Consider the following 19267-nt stretch of genomic DNA (forward strand, 5'->3'; position numbering starts at 1 on the left):
GGCTCCACTGAACTTTGCAAAACTTGATAACCTTGCTGCTGGTAACTCGGCTGGCAAACTCGAGAATCTTGACTGGTTTCTCCTCATAGGTCAGATCACTATCTAGCTGAATTGCTTCCAGGGGCACTGTATCTCTCAGAGGGATATCGGTCATCTCAGCATGGCACTTCAACTGGGAAACATGAAACATCATGAACTCCTGACAGTCCTTCGGGTAACTCCAACTTGTAGGCCACCTCTCCCATACGTTCCAAAACTCGGTATGGTCCTACAAATCTCGGGGCTAACTTTCCCTTGACTCCAAAACATTTAACTCCTCGCAAAGGTGACACACGAAGATAGGCTCTATCTCCGATTTCATAGACTACCTCCTTGCGTTTTGAGTCTGCATAACTCTTCTTCCTGGATTGAGCTACCTTCAGTCTATCCCGTATCAACTTAACCTTCTCTTCTGACTCTTTGATCAAATCCGGTCCAAACAACTGGCGCTCTCCAACTTCATCCCACATCAACGGTGTCCTGCACCTTTTTGCATACAAAGCTTCGAAGGGTGCCATCTTCAGACTAGCTTGATAACTGTTGTTGTATGAGAACTCCGTGTAGGGAAAATTATCATCCCAACTAGATCCAAAATCTAGCGCACAAGCTCTCAACATGTCCTCCAGAATCTGATTGACTATCTCGGCCTATCCATCTGTTTGTTGATAAAAAGTTGTATTGAACTCTAGCCAAGTGCCCAAAGTCTGGTGCAGTCTGGTGCAGTCTGGTGCAGTTGGTGCAGACATACGATCCTGGTCCTATATATCTTGGCCAACTTTGCACTTGTATAGGTGGTCTTCACTGGGAGAAAGTGAGCCACTTTAGTCAGACGATCCACTACTACCCAAATAGAATCATATCCCAATCGGGTCCTAGGTAATCCGGTGATGAAATCCATGCCAAGCTTGTCCCACTTCCATTTGGGTATTGGCATAGGCTGCAGTAATCCTACTAGCTTCTGATGTTCTGCCTTCACTCTCTGACATACATCACATACGGCTACATACTCGACAATATCCTTCTTCATACCAGTCCACCAGAAACGCTCCTTCAAATCCAAATACATCTTGGTGTTTCCGGGGTGTATTGAATATGGCGAGTCATGATCTTCCTGAAGTATCAACTTCCTGATCTCTGCATTATTGCGCACATAAACCCGGTCCTCAAACCACAAGGTGTCGTGCTCATCTTCACGAAAACCTTTGGCTTTTCCTTTGCTCATCTTCTCCTTTATCTCTGCAATTTCCTTATCATCCTTCCAAGCTTCTCGAATCTTTCCCAATAATGTCGACTGAATTTCCAATGCTGCAACAAAACCTCTAGGGACTATCTCCAAACGTAACTCCCTGAGATCTTCGGCTAACTCTATAGGCAATCCTCCGCTTACGAGGGTGTTGGCGTAACTCTTCCGGCTCAAAGCGTCTGCTACAACATTGGCCTTGCCTGGATGGTAGTGCAGCTTCATATCATAATGCTTTATAAGTTCCAACCATCTCCTTTGCCTGAGATTCAACTCCTTCTGTGTGAAAATGTACTTCAAACTCTTATGATCTGTGTACACATCACAATGATTTCCAATAAGAAAATGTCTCCAGGTCTTGAGCGCATGCACTACTGCTGCTAACTCCAAATCATGCGTGGCATAATTCAACTCATGCGGTCGAAGCTGATGCGAGGCATATGAAACAACTCTTCCATCTTGCATAAGTATGCCTCCAAGTCCTAAGCGAGATGTGTCGCAATACACTTGGAAATCCTTGCGTATATCCGGCAGAATCAGCACTGGGGCTGTGACCAAACATTTCGTCAACTCGTGGAAACTTGCCTCACATTCATCTGTCCATTTGAACTTGGTGTCCTTCTTCAACAACTCCGTTATAAGCTTCGCAATCTTAGAGAAATTCTCGATGAATCTCCGATAATATCCCGCAAGTCCAAGAAAACTGCGGATCTCTCCAACAGAGGTGGGTGCTAGCCAGTCAGTGACTGACTGAGCCTTGGTAGGATCTACTACTATACCTTCTCCTGATATAACATGTCCAAGGAATCCAACTTCCTTCAACCAAAACTCACATTTGCTGAACTTGGCGTATAACTGATGTTCCCTAAGCTTCTCGAGAACTAAACGCAAATGCTCCTTGTGTTCCTCTTCATTCTTCGAGTATACCAAAATGTCATCAATGAGCACCACGACAAATTTATCCAAGAATTCCATGAATACCTTATTCATCATACTCATGAAATAGGCAGGGCCGTTAGTCATTCCAAATGACGTAACCATGTACTCATACAACCCGTACCTCATGGTGAAGGCTATCTTAGGTATATCCTGTTCTAGGATCTTCAGCTGGTGGTATCCTGATCGAAGATCGATCTTGGAAAATACTTTAGCTCCTTGCAGCTAGTCAAACAAATCATTGATCATCGGCAGTGGGTACTTGTTCTGGATCATCACCTCATTCAATGCATGATAATCAACTACCATTCTCAAAGACTTATCTTTCTTCTCAACCAAGAGCACTGGGGCTCCCCATGGTGACGAACTTCGGCAAATGTAACCTTTCTCCACTAACTCCTTAATCTGTTTCTTAATCTCCTCCAGATCATTTGCGGACATCCGGTATGGTCTCTTCGATATTGGTCCGGTGCCTGGCAATAGTTCTATCAAAAACTCAATGTCTCGATCCGGTGGCATGCCTGGTAGCTCCTCTGGAAATACATCCGTATAATCCCTCACTGCAGGCACTTCCTCCTGAACAACTCCGGTGAGAGAATTTACGTGAGTCCTCTTCGGGGTATTCCTGGATACATACTTAATCCTTTTTCCCTCCAGGGTGGTGAGAAAAATTGACCTACTAGCACAATCAATGTTTCCTCCATATTTCGATAGCCAATCCATACCCAGTATCACGTCCAATCCTTGTGAATTTAGAATTATTAGGTCTGAGGGGGAGACAAGGCTACCAATGTTTAAAGGTAACCGTTCACACCATTGGCTAGCCATATACTCTGCACCTGGTGAGCTTACTAGCAAGGGTGTCCTAAGGGCTAAGGTGGGTAACTTAAACTTGTCCACAAATCCCCTTGAAATGTATGAATGCAATGCACCAGTATCGAAAAGAACGAGAGAGGTAAATGACTCAACCAAAAACTTACCGATAACTACATCTGGCTGCTCTTCAACCTCCTCCACGTTCACGTGGTTCACTTGTCCCTTGTTGAAAGGGTTGGGCTTCTTTCCATAGTTTCCATTGCCATTCCCATTCTTTCCTTCAGGACATTCAGTGGCGTAATGTCCAGTCTTCCCACACTTGAAACAAATAACATGACTTAGATCCCTCTTGGCGGGTGTGGCTGGGTTAGAGCAGTTCTGATTGCTGCTTGCTCCATTCCCGTTTCCATTCTTGGAGCCACTGTGGTTATGCGAACTTCCTCCATTGTGATTATGGCCTGCATGGTTGTGGGCATATCCTCCTGAGTTCAGGGTAAAACGAGGCTTCTGCTGAGCTCCTGAGTTGTACTTCCCTTGTCCATACTTCCTCTTGCGGCTCTCAATATGCTGATGCTTCCCTTCAATCATAAGAGCCTTGTCTACCAACTCCTGGTAGTTGTTAAATGTTGCCACCATTAACTGCATACTCATCTCATCATTCAGCCCTTCCATAAACTTCTCCTGCTTAGCGGCATCTGTGGCCACATCATCTGGGACATAGCGAGCTAACTTGCTAAACTCATCCACGTACTGCCTCACAGTACGGTTGCCCTGGCATAAGTTGCGAAACTCACGCTTCTTCATGCTCATAGCTCCAGTTGAGACATGAGCAGTGCGGAATGCTTGCTGAAACTGCTCCCAAGTGACATTGGCTATAGGGAAAGTGGCTATGTAATTCTCCCACCATGAGGTTGCGGGTCCATCCAATTGATGTGCGGCAAAACGCACCATCTCAGCATCTGTGCAACCTGCGGTGGTCAACTCCCTTCCAATCTTGCGTAGCCAGTCATCAGCAACTATGGGCTTGGTGCCACTGGAAAACACCGGCAGTTGTAACCTCAGAAAATGGGCTAAGTTGTCAACTAGAGGGGGTGGCGGTGGGTTGCTGTTATTGTTGTTGTTGTTGCCTCGATTCTGAACTAGCAACTGCATCAATGTATTCTGCTGTTGGATCAACTGTGTGAGCTCTGGTGGGAAGACAAATCTGGGGTCACGTCTCGGAGGCATCTGATGGGTTTAGAGGGGAGAGATTAGAATAGAATAAGGTCTAGTGAGAAAGCACTACCCATATGCACATGAGACAAACACAATCATATCACACCAAAACAATTTCAAACAAGGGCATACAATCGATCTAACTATCGTTAAAGTGCTCGGACTAAATATATACATGGGGGAAATACTACTAATAATATGGTGGTCTACTAGAAATTTTGATCGGTAGAAGACTCCATGATATCTGCTCCAGCTTCGTCTTCATAATCATCATCACCGGGGTCGGAGTCGGTGTCATAGATGATGATGTAGTCCTTGGGATGGTCGTCATCTCCTCCTGGCGCAGGGTCTCCCATGAAGACTCCTAGCTTCCTTGTCAGGTCGTCATTCTTCTCCACTAGTATGGTGATTTCCTCCTCATATCCGTCGCGTGTAGACTTGAGTTCCTCTTCTAGCTCCATGTTTCTAGTTATCAACTTCTTCAGATCTATCATGCTTGCGCACATTTGGTTCTCCTGGCGACGAATGTGCTGCTTTAACTCCTGGATGTAAGCTTCAATGGACCCATCCTTCCTGGTGCTGATCATATTCCATTGCTCATCTCGGCGCCCACATATCTGGTAGATAGTGTCCTTAAGATCCTTGTGATAAAATTCGCCAATGAGTCCTATGGCGATGTGGGCTGCCATGCTCTTTCCTAGACTCCAGGTTGGTGCATCAAAGGAAAACTCTATGGGCTCAGTTACTGGCGTGAATGTCCTTCCTGGAACTTGAAATCGAATCATCCAACGCTCCTCTTCTGGTAAAGTGGCGGTGTAGGTCCCGATGAAGCTTGGTATTCCGATGTTCAGGTACCTAGTAAAGCAATGAACAAGTAAAATCTATCACTACATGCATATGAGGCTGGTGGAGGCTCTATGGTTATAACGATTTTTGCGAAAAGCCATTTTTTTCCTACAGAAAAGGATTATATTTATTTAACTATCATGGTAGTTGTTAAACATTGAGAAGGTTCCTCCAACTCAATCCCAATTAAACAGTATTAATAACCCAACAACTTAATTAAAAGAGTGATGAGATCAACATGATAATCCAAGAACCAGATACTCAAGATGTCCATAACCGGGGACACGGCTAACCATGATTAGATTTGTACACTCTGCAGAGGTTTGCGCACTTTTCCCCACAAGACTCGATCTCCTTCGTTGGATTTATCGCACTACAAGGTGTTTGAGAAACGGATGACCGAGAAACAGTTTTTCAGAAGCATTAACTCTAACCCCGGGTAGACCGTACCAACCTACATCCCCTACATCTGCTAGCCTACCACTGGAAGAGGTCATGCAACTTACTCTACTATGCTAGAGCCCATAATAGCTTGTGGCTGCACATGGAAGTTTCTAGCATGAATAATCTTATGATCCCTTTGAGCCTGGGTGGCGAACCATAGGCTGATCACACGGGTACTCCGGGATATCCTAGAACAACACTGGATTCTCCAGGTGCCCGCAACCAATCCACCCAGATGTGTATTTAAGTAGCCACCTTAAGTTAACCATTAATTAACAATCTCACATCTGTCATGGATACACTCAAACCCAATCCACATCTACGAGCATAGCATAGCGATGTAAGCATAACATAGAAGTAACTCCCAAGGGTTTGATAATAAAAGGGCGATAGGTTCTACCTCATTATCTACTTTCCAAAACCCACATGTTAAGAGATCCTACTCATGCAATGTTTGAGGGTTGTAACTAATGCATAAAACTGGGTAAGAAAAGAGTATGATCAAAGTGTTACTTGCCTTGCTGATGATCCGCAAAACCTAGTGACTCATAGTAGCACGATGCGCACTCCGGGAATTCTATCGCAAACAAACAATAGCATACATAAGAACTCAAGCAAGGATGCAAGGGCAAAACTCAAATAAGAATATCCAAACTGAAATTTCAACTGAAGATCTTCGATTTGCAAAAAGAAACAATCGAATCGGAGCTATGGAACTGAAACTACGGTTAAAAGAACTTCGAATACAAATCTGCTTGAAACCAAATTTTAAAATTTTCAAAACCTTGTTCAAGTTGATTAAACAGAAAGAGGGGCTCGAGACGAAGATTGTGGCGGTGGTTTCACTGGGTTTGGACAAACGGTTTAGAAACAGTGAGGGTTTGAAGATCAGGGGCTAATCTGCGATAAAAGTAATCGCGGATAGGTCCCTGGCCGAAAATGAAACTAGAAGAAAAGACTAACGAGCGTTCACTGTCTGAACCTAACCGGTGAACAACGTTCGTTAAAATGAACGAACGGACGAACGTCCGCTAAACAACTAAACCGGAAAAAACGAAACTAGGGTTTTGAGAAAACTGGCGGTTTTACCTAAAACCAAAAAAATGCGTCGAAAACCGGCGAGGTCAACGGCGGGCTTTCCGGTGAGCAGCGGGGCTCGGCGAGGCAAGGTGCGGCGCGGGCGGCACGGCGCTGTGGCGACGGGGCGGCTGCAGGCAATAGGCGGCGGCGGAGGCGGCTGCAAGCGGCCGCGGCGGCGGCTGCTGCGCTGCTGCTGCTTCTGCGGGGCGGGGCGGGGTGGTGGTGAGGTGGGCCGGCGGTGACGGCTATATAAGAGGGGGAGGGGTCCGACTTGGGGGAGGTGCAGGCCGCGGCGGTGGGGGCATCCCCGACTCCGGCCAGAGTCCGGCTTGGGCACGCGGGCGAGCGGGGAAGGCGGTGGCGCGGGACGGGCCGACTGGGCTTCGGCCCAGCCCGGTCCGGAAGATTTTTTTAAATACCATTCCCCTAAGAAAAATCCTAAATAAATAAAAAAATCTAAAAATGCCAAAACAAATTTTCACTGTCTAAATAAAATATTTAGAACTTAGTGAACATTTTCTTGGCCTAAAATGCAATTTTTGAAAAATGCATATTTTTTTCTAATTCAAATAAAATAGCAATAAAATCCAAATAAATAATTTATTTGATTTTAATAATTTGTCCTCCAATATTTTTTTGTTTTGGAGAAGTCATATTATCCCCTCTCATATATTTTTAATATGAAATATTTTCGACAAGAAAAATAATTAAAACCAAAGTGATCCACTTCTCAATATTTAAGAAAAAATAAAATATGAAAACAATAAAATCCACAACTCTCTCCGTGGGTCCTTGAGTTGCTTAGGATTTTAGGATCACAAATGCAAAATGCAAGAAAAATATGATATGCATATGATGACCTATGTATAACATTCCAAATTGAAAATTTGGGATGTTACACGTATCTATAATTTTTATTGTTCCATGCTATTATAGTATCAATCTGGGATGTTTTATATGAAAGTATGTGTCATTTTTTGGGACTAACCATTAACATAGTGTAACACCCACGACGCGGCAATATCTCCCACGTGTCGAGGCATGACTTAGAGGCATAACCGCATGGTGGTTTAGTTGCAAGTGGGGCAATCTTCACACAATCCCATGTACTGAATAAGAAAGGGATAAAGAGTTGGCTTACAATCGCCAATTCACACAAATAACATGTTAAGCCTACATCATCTAGAGTACAATCAAAGGTCGGACTACAAAACCAAAATAAAGGAAGACAACCCCAAATGCTAGATCCCCGATCGTCCCAACTGGGCTCCACTACAGATCATTAGGAAACGAAACATGGTAACAACCCAGATCCTCGTCGAACTCCCACTTGAGTTCGGTAGCATCACCTGCACTAGTATCCTCGGCACCTGCAACTGTTTGGAAGTATCCGTGAGTCACGAGGACTCAGCAATCTCACATCCGCGAGATCAAGGCTATTTAAGCTTATAGGTAGGATAGGGTAATGAGGTGGAGCTGCAACAAGCGCTAAGCAAATACGGTGGCTAACATACACAAATAAGAGCGAGAAGAGAAGCAACGCAACGGTCGAAAAGCTATAAGTGATCAAGAAGTGATCCTAAAACTACTTACGTTCAAGCATAACACAAGACCGTGTTCACTTCCCGGACTCCGCCGAAAAGAGACCATCACGGCAACACACGCGGTTGATTCATTTTAATTAAGTCATGTGTCAAGTTCTCTACAACCGAATATTAACAAATTCCCATCTGCCACATAACAGCGGGCACGGATCTCAAAAGTTTATACCCTGCAGGGGTGTCTCAACTTAGCCCATCACAAGATCTCACGGTCAATGAAGGATATTCCTTCTCCCGAAAAGACCCGATCAGTCTCAGAATCCCGGTTACAAGACATTTCGACAATGGTAAAATAAGACCAGCAAGACCGCCCGATGTGCCGACAATCCCAATAGGATCTGCACATATCTCGTTCTAAGGGCAACACCGGATGAGCACTCCGTACAACTAAAACCAGCCCTCAAGTTTCCCCGAGGTGGCGCTGCAAAGGACTCTAGTTCAGACCAACACTTAGACAAGCACTGGCCCGAGGGGGTTAAAATAAAGATGACCCTCGGGTTAATTACTCCTAAGGGAAAGGTACATGTTGTTAGGCAAATGTAAACCCAAGGTTGGGCCTTGCTGGAGGAGTTTTATTCAAAGCGAACTGTCAAGGGGTTCCCATAACACCCAACCGCATAGGGAACGCAAAATCAAGGAACATAACATCGGTATGATGGAAACTAGGGCGGCAAGAGTGGAACAAAACACCAGGCATAAGGCCGAGTGAGGGAGTCCTGGACTAGGGGGTGTTCGGATAGCCGGACTATACCTTCAGCCGTACTCCTGGACTATGAAGATACAAGATTGAAGACTCCGTCCCGTGTCCGGAAGGGACTTTCCTTGGCGTGAAAGGCAAGCTTGGCGATGCGGATATGAAGATCTCCTACCATTGTAACCGACTTTGTGTAACCCTAACCCTATCCGATGTCTATATAAACCGGAGGGTTTTAGTCCGTAGGACAACATACACATCAACAATCATACCATAGGCTAGCTTCTAGGGTTTAGCCTCTTCGATCTCGTGGTAGATCTACTCTTGTACTACCCATATCATCAATATTAATCAAGCAGGACGTAGGGTTTTATCTCCATCGAGAGGGCCCGAACCTGGGTAAAACTTCGTGTCCCTTGCCACCTGTTACCATCCGGCCTAGACGCACAGTTCGGGACCCCCTACCCGAGATCCGCTGGTTTTGACACCGACATTGGTGCTTTCATTGAGAGTTCCTCTGTGTCGTCGCCGTCAGGCTCGATGGCTCCTACGATCATCGATACCGATGCAGTCCAGGGTGAGACCTTCCTTCCCCGACAGATCTTCGTCTTCGGCGGCTTCGCACTGCGGGCCAATTCGCTTGGCCGTCTGGAGCAGATCGAAAGCTATGCCCCTGGCCGTCAGGTCAGATTTGGAAGTTTGAACTACACGGCTGACATCCGCGGGGACTTGATCTTCGACGGATTCGAGCCACTTCCGAGCGCGCCGCACTGTCATGACGAGCATGATCTAGCTCTGCCGCCGAACAGTGCCCTGGAGGCCGCACCCGCATTGGCTCCGACCCTTAATTCAGAGCCAACTGCGCCGATCGAGGATGGGCGGTTGGATGCCACCTCGGGGGCTGCGACCCCAACGGCGATTGAGCCAAGAACCAGCCCCGTACTCTGCAAGGCTCGTGACTCCAAGGAGTCGGACTCCTCTCCGGACTCCGAACCCTCCGCGCCCCTACCGATCGAATCCGATTGGGCGACGATCATGGAGTTCACTGCCGCGGACATCTTTCAGCACTCGCCTTTCGGCGATATCCTGAAGTCACTGAAGTCTCTCTCTTTATCAGGAGAGCCCTGGCCGGACTACGGTCAGCAAGGTTGGGGTACGGACGATGAAGAAATTCAAAGTCCACCCACCACCCACTTTGTAGCCACTGTCGATGACTTAACCGACATGCTCGACTTCGACTCCGAAGACATCGACGGTATGGACGCCGATGAAGGATGTGATGAAGAACCAGGGCCTACTAGGCCCTGGAAAGCCACCTCATCGTATGACATATACATGGTGGACACCCCAAAAGAGGGAGATGGCGATGGAACGGCGGAGGATGACCCCTCCAAGAAACAGCCTAAGCGCCGGCGTCAGCGGCGCCGCTCAAAATCCCGCCAAAACAAACAAGGTGATTCCAGCACGGGAGATAATAATACTCCGGAAAGCGCCGAAGAAAACCCCCTCCAGCAAGATTTAGCACAGGAGGATGGAGAAACCATCCCTCATGAGAGAGCGGCAGACAGAGAGGTCGAGGACGATAATTATATGCCTCCCTCCAAAGACGAGGCAAGCCCCGACGACGACGAATTCGTTGTGCCAGAGGATCCCGTCGAGCAAAAGCGTTTTCAACGCAGGCTTATGGCCACGGCAAGAAGCCTCAAGAAAAAACAGCAACAGCTTAGAGCTGATCAAGATTTGCTAGTTGACAGATGGACTGAAGTCCTTGCGGCCGAAGAGCATATACTCGAACGCCCCTCCAAGAGCTACCCAAAGCGCAGGTTGCTACCCCAATTAGAGGAGGAAGCACTTGATGCGGCCGACCGGCCACCTCGTGGTCGCGACAGAGAGGCCTCTCGGCCCTCCACTCAAGCCGCACCCCATACCAAGGCACGGGAATATGCGCCGGACTTACGAGACATGTTGGAGGACAAGGAAAGGCAAACAAGATCGATCTACGGATCGCGTGGGCGCCCCATGGCTCGAGACGGTAACCGTCACGCTGGCCACAAATTCCGCGGGGCCGAACACAGTAGACAAGGCTCATTGGAGCTATGTCATGATATAGCCCAGTACAGAGGCGCCGCACACCCACTCTGCTTTACAGACGAAATAATGGATCGTCAAATCCCCGAGGGTTTCAAACCCGTAAACATCGAATCATATGATGGCACAACAGATCCTACGGTATGGATCGAGGATTATCTCCTTCATATCCACATGGCCTGCGACGATGATTTCCACGCCATCAAATACCTCCCACTCAAGCTTAAAGGACCAGCTCGGCATTGGCTTAACAGCTTGCCAACAGGATCAATCAGTTGTTGGGAGGACCTGGAAGCCGCATTCCTCGACAATTTCCAGGGCACTTATGTGCGACCACCAGACGCCGATGACCTAAGTCACGTAATTCAGCAGCCAGAGGAATCGGCCAGGAAATTCTGGACACGGTTCCTAACAAGAAAAAAATCAAATAGTCGACTATCCGGACGCTGAGGCCCTAGCAGCCTTCAAGCACAATATCCGTGACGAGTGGCTGGCCCGGCACCTTGGACAGGAAAAACCGAAATCTATGGCAGCACTAACGACACTCATGACCCGCTTTTGCGTGGGAGAAGACAGCTGGCTTGCTCGTAGCAACAATATGACCAAGAACCCTGGTAATTCGGACACCAGGGACAGTAATGGCAGGTCACGTCGCAACAAGCAGAAGCGCCGCATTAACGGCGACAATGCTGAGGATACGGCAGTTAATGCCGGATTCAGAGGCTCCAAATCCCGTCAGCGGAAAAAGCCATTCAAAAGGAATCCTGGGGGCCGTCCAGTTTGGACCGAATACTCGACCGCTCGTGCCAGATGCATGGCACCCCCGAAAAGCCGGCCAATCACACCAACAGGGATTGTTGGGTGTTCAAGCAGGCAGGCAAGTTAAACGCCGAAAATGAAGACAAGGGGCTGCATAGCGATGACGACGAGGAGCCCCGGCCGCCGAACAACAGTGGACAGAAGGGTTTTCCCCCACAAGTGCGGATGGTGAACATGATATACGCAACCCACGTCCCCAAAATGGAGTGGAAGCACGCGTTAAGGGACGTATACGCGGTAGAGCCAGTCGCCCCAAAGTTCAACCCATGGTCCTCCTGCCCGATCACCTTTGATCGAAGGAACCATCCCACTAGCATCCGTCATGGCGGATTCGCCGCATTGGTCCTAGACCCAATCATTGACGGATTTCATCTCACTAGAGTCCTTATGGACGGCGGCAGCAGCCTGAATCTGCTTTACCAGGATACAGTGCGGAAAATGGGCATAGATCCCTCGAGGATTAAGCCCACCAAAACAACCTTTAAAGGCGTAATACCAGGTGTAGAGGCCAACTATACAGGCTCAGTCACACTTGAAGTGGTCTTCGGATCTCCGGATAATTTCCGAAGCGAGGAGTTAATCTTCGACATAGTCCTGTTTCGCAGTGGTTATCACGCACTGCTCGGGCGAACCGCATTCGCTAAGTTCAATGCGGTACCGCACTACGCATACCTTAAGCTCAAGATGCCAGGCCCTCGAGGAGTAATTACGGTCAATGGAAACACCGAACGCTCCCTCCGAACGGAGGAGCACACGGCGGCCCTTGCACCGGAAGTACAAAGCAGCCTCTCCAGGCAGTTCTCCAGTCCGGCCACTAAACGACCGGACACCATCAAGCACGCCCGGAGTAACCTACAACAAGACCGCCTGGCACGATCCGAGTAGGCGTAGCAATGCGGCCCCAACCCCAACCATCGCAAAAAAGCGACGCCAGTACTTCGTGTACATAACTACGCTCTAGAGATACCATGGGTACAGGAGGAGGGGCACCATCACGGCACGCCCAAAAATACGGCTTAAACCGTACCAAGGGCTGCCGATTTTTTTTATTTTTCTCTTACTTTCAGGACTCCATCCTTCGGAAGGCCTGTTCGGCAGTTCAATTGCCGCACAAATGATGCAAGAACCAGGGAAGCAGACAAGCCACGCCGCAGTACGGAACTCCCAGGTGGTCTCTATCACGAGCAGTATACCTGTTCCGCATATTATTCCGCAACTTGCCCCTGGAACGGACATGTTAACTAGTCCAACCTTCCACTTATCGCATTATTTGTATCGTTCTGCTTTGATCGCAGCCCTTTTTAATAAACAATGCATAGCTTTCGTCTATTTTTGCATTACCTTTTTTCTTTTTATGTATGTTCCTTAACGACATGTTGCACCCGTACACGTTGGTATGGCCAAAATACGCCAGGGGCTTTAGTACCCCTCAATATGGTGTGAGAAGTCCGAACACTTTAACAAGTGCGGCACCCCGAACTTATAGCATTATATGCATCGGCTCCGAATCATGTCTTGGGTCAATAGTTGGGTTTGCTCGGCTCCTATGTTTTGGTGCCTTACATTCCGCTATATCAGCTAAGGTAGCACTAGGAGAACCACTGCGATTGTGCCCCAGTTGAGCTGGGTCGAGCACCTCAGTGGAGAAAGCTAAAACTGACTGTCATGATGAAGCGAGAGCTGGTCGCTGTTCGAGAGGTTTTTCGAGTCCCTAAAGACTTATGCCGCTTAGGGCGAGGAGATGGCTCTGTCCGGCCAAGGCGTGGATAGCGCCCCGAACTCGGTCTTCCGAATACCAGGGGCTTCGCCGAAATTTAAAATTATAGAATTCTATGGCTAAGTGAGAGTGTTCACGCATTATAGTCCGATTGCCTCATTCGTTGGGCTGAGCGCATCCCTCGAAGGACCCAAACATGGGAAAAAGAGCGCTCAGCTTTATCCCCGAACACCCCAGCACTAGCGGCACGGGGGTAGAAGCCGATGACTCGCCATCTCTCAGAATTGATAAACAGCCGCACAGAAGGTAATATTTTAAATTCCAACAGCATTGCTTAGCGCATATAAACAAGTTTTCAGCGGACAGGACAAAACGAGCAAGTTTCACTCAAAAATTACATCCCTAGAACATTCATCTGCCACAAGGCGGGCACCCTTCAGAACATCCTTATAGTAATTCTCGGGCTTGCGATGCTCTTTCCTCGGCGGTGGCCCGTCCTTCACCAGCTTCTCAGCATCCAGCTTGCCCCAGTGCACCTTAGCACGGGCAAGGGCCCTACGGGCACCTTCAATGCAGACGGAGCGCTTGATGACTTCGAGCCTTGGACAGGCCTCCACCAACCGCCGCACCAGCCCGAAATAGCTCCCAGGCAGAGCCCCTCCAGGCCACAGCCGAACAATGAGGCCCTTCATGGCCTGTTCAGCCGCCTTGTGGAGCTCGACCAGTTGCTTCAGCTGGTCACTCAGGGGCACGGGGTGTCCGGCCTCAGTATACTGAGACCAGAACACCTTCTCTGTCGAGCTGCCCTCCTTGGCTCGGTAGAATGCGGCGGCATCGGATACACTCCGAGGAAGATCTGCGAACGCTCCTGGAGAGCTCCGGATTCGGGTAAGTAACAAGTAACTCACGTTTATGTGTTTGCTTTGCATAAAGAATGCCTTACCCACCGCTATCTTCTTCACCTCATCTAACTCCTGGAGGGTCTTCTGGGATTCGGCCTTGGCAGACTTGGCGTTTTCAATAGCCACCGCGAGCTCGGACGCTCACGTCTTTGAGTCAAGCTCCAAACTCTCATGTTTTTCCATGAGAGCCTGGAGCTCTTGCCGCACCTTGACAACCTCGGCCTCATACTTCTCCCGCTCGGTGCGCTCCGAGGCTGCCCTCTTCTCGGCCTCGACCAGCGCCTGCTTAAGGGTCGCCACTTCAGACATGGCCCCTAAAATAGCCACGATAATCCTGTCATTCTTTGCAATTGCACCTTTTTATATATATTTACATGGTATTTCTTACCTTCATTGTCCTCGAGCTGCTTCTTGGCACGCCCGAGCTCTTGCTCGGACCGCTCGAGGTTCTGCTTTAGCGTGTCCACTTCCGCAGTCAGTGCGGCGGACGCAAGCAGGGAAGCCTGCATATGCATATTGACTCATTTTTGTTAGACTCCTGCGAATTCTATTTGATCCTCTATTCGGCTTTTCTTCCCGAACGCCAAACAGAGCATCAGGGGCTACTGTCTATGCGGTACTATTATTTACACATTCTTTACTTACCTCAAAGCCTGTCAAAAGGCTAGTACAAGCTTCAGTCATTCCGCTCTTGGTGGACTGAACCTTCTGGACCACCTCACTCATAATAGCGCTGTGCTCCTCGTCGATGGAGGCGCCTTGGAGCGCCTCCAACATATTGTCCGGCTCCTCTAGTTGGACGGGGGCCACCGGCACGGTGGACTTGCTCCTCTTGGAAGGAGGTCCCCCGACGGACTCTGGAACCTTTGAAGGTTCTGGAGCGGTGTCCGGCCTAGAGCCGGACTTGGAGCCCTAAGGGGTTTCATCCCCTTTACTCCTGGAGTCTGGGAGGTCGCCTTGCGACGCCTCCAGGACCACCTCCTCCTGGCTTGGAACCTGCTGGGACAACACTTCGGTGTCGTCCGTAGGGCGGGGGGAGGAAGCCGTCGGAAGCGAGATCACATCCGACGAATCCAGTGAGCCGCTCGATGACGTGTCGAGCCGGTCTTTGGGTGGGCTGCATAAACATATTCGACGTAAGGGAAAGCTGTGAAATAAACGAATACTATGAATTACTTTGGTATCCAGATACTTATGATTTTGCCAGGGGCTTGGCCCTGGGCTGCCACTCCTCTCTGCCGTCGGCGTTGGTGGAGTAGTCCGGAGGAAGGGTTTTCCCCTTCTTGGACCCTCCGGCCTCCCCAGAGAGGGCGGCCTTCCTTTTCTTCTCTCCTCCCGCTGGAGGGGCAGAGTTCTCCTCTTCTTCCTCCTCATCTTCATGGGAGTAATGCGCCTTGGAGCCATCGGATGATGGATCCAATACCTCCTGGCGCCGGGCACTCTTCCGAGTCCCTGCGGCCTTTTTCGCGGCCTTCTTCTCCGGCACCACATAGGGTGCCGGAACCAGCAGCTTCGCCAAGCGAGTGTCCGTTGGGCCTTTGGCCAAAGGAGCCGGACAGTTGATCTGTCCGGACGTCACCTGCCAATCCTGTCAAAGGCAAGGGACCTTAGATCCCGCATGGAGTCAAACTATGAAAAACTGATACCCTGTAAAAGGAAGAAAACAGCTTACCGCGAGAGCGTGACGCTGCGCACTGAATCTGCGATCCTCGGTAGCGGATGCGGGAGCCTCGGTGCCTTTGAAAAGCACCTTCCAGGCATCTTCGTACGTTGTGTCGAAGAGCCTGCTCAGAGTTTGGCGCCACGCCGGGTCGAACTCCCACAGGTTGAAAGCCCGTTGTTGACACGGGAGGATCAGGCGGATGAGCATAACCTGGACTACGTTGACAAGTTTGAGCTTCTTGTCCGCCAGGGTTTGGATGCATGTTTGGAGTCCGGTCAGCTCTCCTTTTTTACCCCAAGACAGGCTCGTCTCCTTCCAGGAGGTGAGCCGCGTAGGGGGTCTGGATCGGAACTCGGGGGGAGCGACCCATTCGGCGTCGCGCGGCTCGGTGATGTAAAACCACCCCGATTGCCACCCCTTCAGGGTCTCCACAAAGGAGCCCTCGAGCCATAGGACGTTGGCCATCTTGCCCACCATGGAGCCTCCGCACTCCGCCTGGTTGTCGCACACCACCTTTGGCTTGACGTTGAAAGTCTTGAGCCATAGGCCGAAATGGGGGCGGATGCGGAGGAAGGCCTCGCACACGACGATAAACACCGAGATGTTGAGGACGAAGTTCGGGGCCAGATCGTGGAAATCCAGGCCATAGTAGAACATGATCCCCCAAACAAATGGGTGGAGAGGGAAGCCCAGTCCGCGGAGGAAATGGGGAAGGAACACCACCCTCTCATGGGGCCTAGGGGTGGGGATGAGCTGCCCCTTTTCGGGGAGCCGGTACGCGATGTCGTTAGACAAGTATCCGGCCTTCCTCAGCTTTTTGATATGTCCCTCCGTGACGGAGGAGACCATCCACTTGCCTCCCGCTCCGGACATGGCTGGAGGTGGTTGAGGTGAGGAGTGCGGACTTGGGCGCTGGAGCTCGAGTGCGCAAGAATGGATAGGCGAAGGAGGAAGGAGGCATAGGTGAAAAGGTGGATCCTTATCCCCTTATATAGGACGCAACTACATGTCCCTACCAGCCTGGTAAAACTCACTTATCTCCAAGCGCCGTAATCAATGGCGCGGTTGGGTTACCCACGCCCGTATTGATGAGAATCCCAGGATAAGGGGACACGATCTCTGCTTTAACAAGACGTGCCAAGGAAACCGCATCGCATAACGCGTTGAGGTGGGATAATGAAATGACTCAGATAAAGGCTTGGCCGTGGTGTGTCACGCTACGGAATACGTCAGCAGATTAGATTGGTGTAAATATTATTCTCTCTATGGCAATATGTGGAAACTTATTTTGCAGAGCCGGACACTATCTTTGTGTTCAAAATCTTCTATGAAGTACTTGGAGGAGGAACCCGCCTTGCAATGCCGAAGACAATCTGCGTGCCGGACTCGTCGTCATTGAAGCCTGGTTCAGGGGCTACTGAGGGAGTCCTGGACTAGGAGGTGTTCGGATAGCCGGACTATACCTTCAGCCGGACTCCTGGACTATGAAGATACAAGATTGAAGACTCTGTCCCGTGTCCGGAAGGGACTTTCCTTGGCGTGGAAGGCAAGCTTGGCGATACGGATATGAAGATCTCCTGCCATTGTAACCGACTTTGTGTAACCCTAACCCTATCCGGTGTCTATATAAACCAGAGGGTTTTAGTCCTTAGGACAACATACACATCAACAATCATACCATAGGCTAGCTTCTAGGGTTTAGCCTCTTCGATCTCGTGGTAGATCTACTCTTGTACTACCCATATCATCAATATTAATCAAGCAGGACGTAGGGTTTTACCTCCATCGAGAGGGCCCGAACCTGGGTAAAACTTCGTGTCCCTTGCCTCCTGTTACCATCCGGCCTAGATGCACAGTTCGGGACCCCCTACCCAAGATCCGCCGGTTTTGACACCGACACCGAGCCTTCCACCCTTTACCAAGCATATAGATGCATTAATTAAATAAGAGATATTGTGATATCCCAACATATCCATGTTCCAACATGGAACAAACTTCAACTTCACCTACAACTAGCAACACTATAAGATGGGCTGAGCAAAAGCGGTAACATAGCCAAACAACGGTTTGCTGGGAAGATGGGTTAGAGGCTTGACATGGAAATATGGGAGGCATGATATAACAAGTGGTAGGTAGCGCGACATAGCGATAGAACGAACAACTAGCAAGCAAAGATAGAAGTGATATCGAGGGTATGGTCATCTTGCCTGAAATTCCGCAAGGAAGAAGAACGAGTCCACAAAGAAGACAAACGGACGTAGTCAAACGGATCCTCACAACTCTGGAACGAAACCGAAGCTAACGAGAGAAGCAACCTGGAAATAAGCAAGCAACATAGTAAACAACCATCACACAAACATGGCATGATGCACAACCAAGTATGATGCATGTCTGGTTTGATGAGGCATGGCATGGAAAGTGCACAAACAAAACTACAAGTTAAGTGGAGCTCAATATGCAACGAGACGCATATCGACAAAACACCACATCAATTATTTAGTTCTCTCTCGTTTATGTACCCAACAATATTAAATGTTGTTAAACATGGCAAGAGGTGAAGCATAAGTAAACTACACATTTTAGGCAAGTTTAAATGAGGCCGGAAACAACAAACAACAATTCCGGAAAATCCTCATATGCAATTTTTAGAGTTGGTACTGTTCTGCCCTAAAACATATTTTAGAGTTGTTAAACATGCAAAGTACTGCCACCATGTTAATCTATGCATTTTTCTACCCCATTTACATATAAAGTTTATTTAAAATGGAGCTACGGTTATTTAGTTATGAATTAAATCATTTATCATGGCAATATGGCAAATTATATGCAAACATTATTTTTAACATTTTAAACATGCATGAAAGTTGGATATTATGAAACTAGACAAGATTCTAAGCAAGTTACATATAAAGTTTAATTAATTTCGATGCATGGTTATTTAATTATGAGCAATGCAAGAAAATGGCATTTCTGTAATATGCACGTCCAGGATATTTAGCAAATACGTCCAAGGGAAAAAACGTATGTGGGCTGAAACTGAACTGGCCCAACAGGAGAAAGAAAAAACAAAAGGTGGGGCACTGGGGTGTGGCCTCACCCAGTGGGCCTTGGCCCGTTCGGCGGGGAGGAGGGGTCGGCAGGGGAGCGGGCAGGTCACGGTCGGCTGG

This window comes from Triticum urartu, chromosome 5A, assembly GCF_056163025.1.
Source record: "Triticum urartu cultivar PI428250 chromosome 5A, HENAU_Tu73, whole genome shotgun sequence".
NCBI lineage: Eukaryota > Viridiplantae > Streptophyta > Magnoliopsida > Poales > Poaceae > Triticum > Triticum urartu.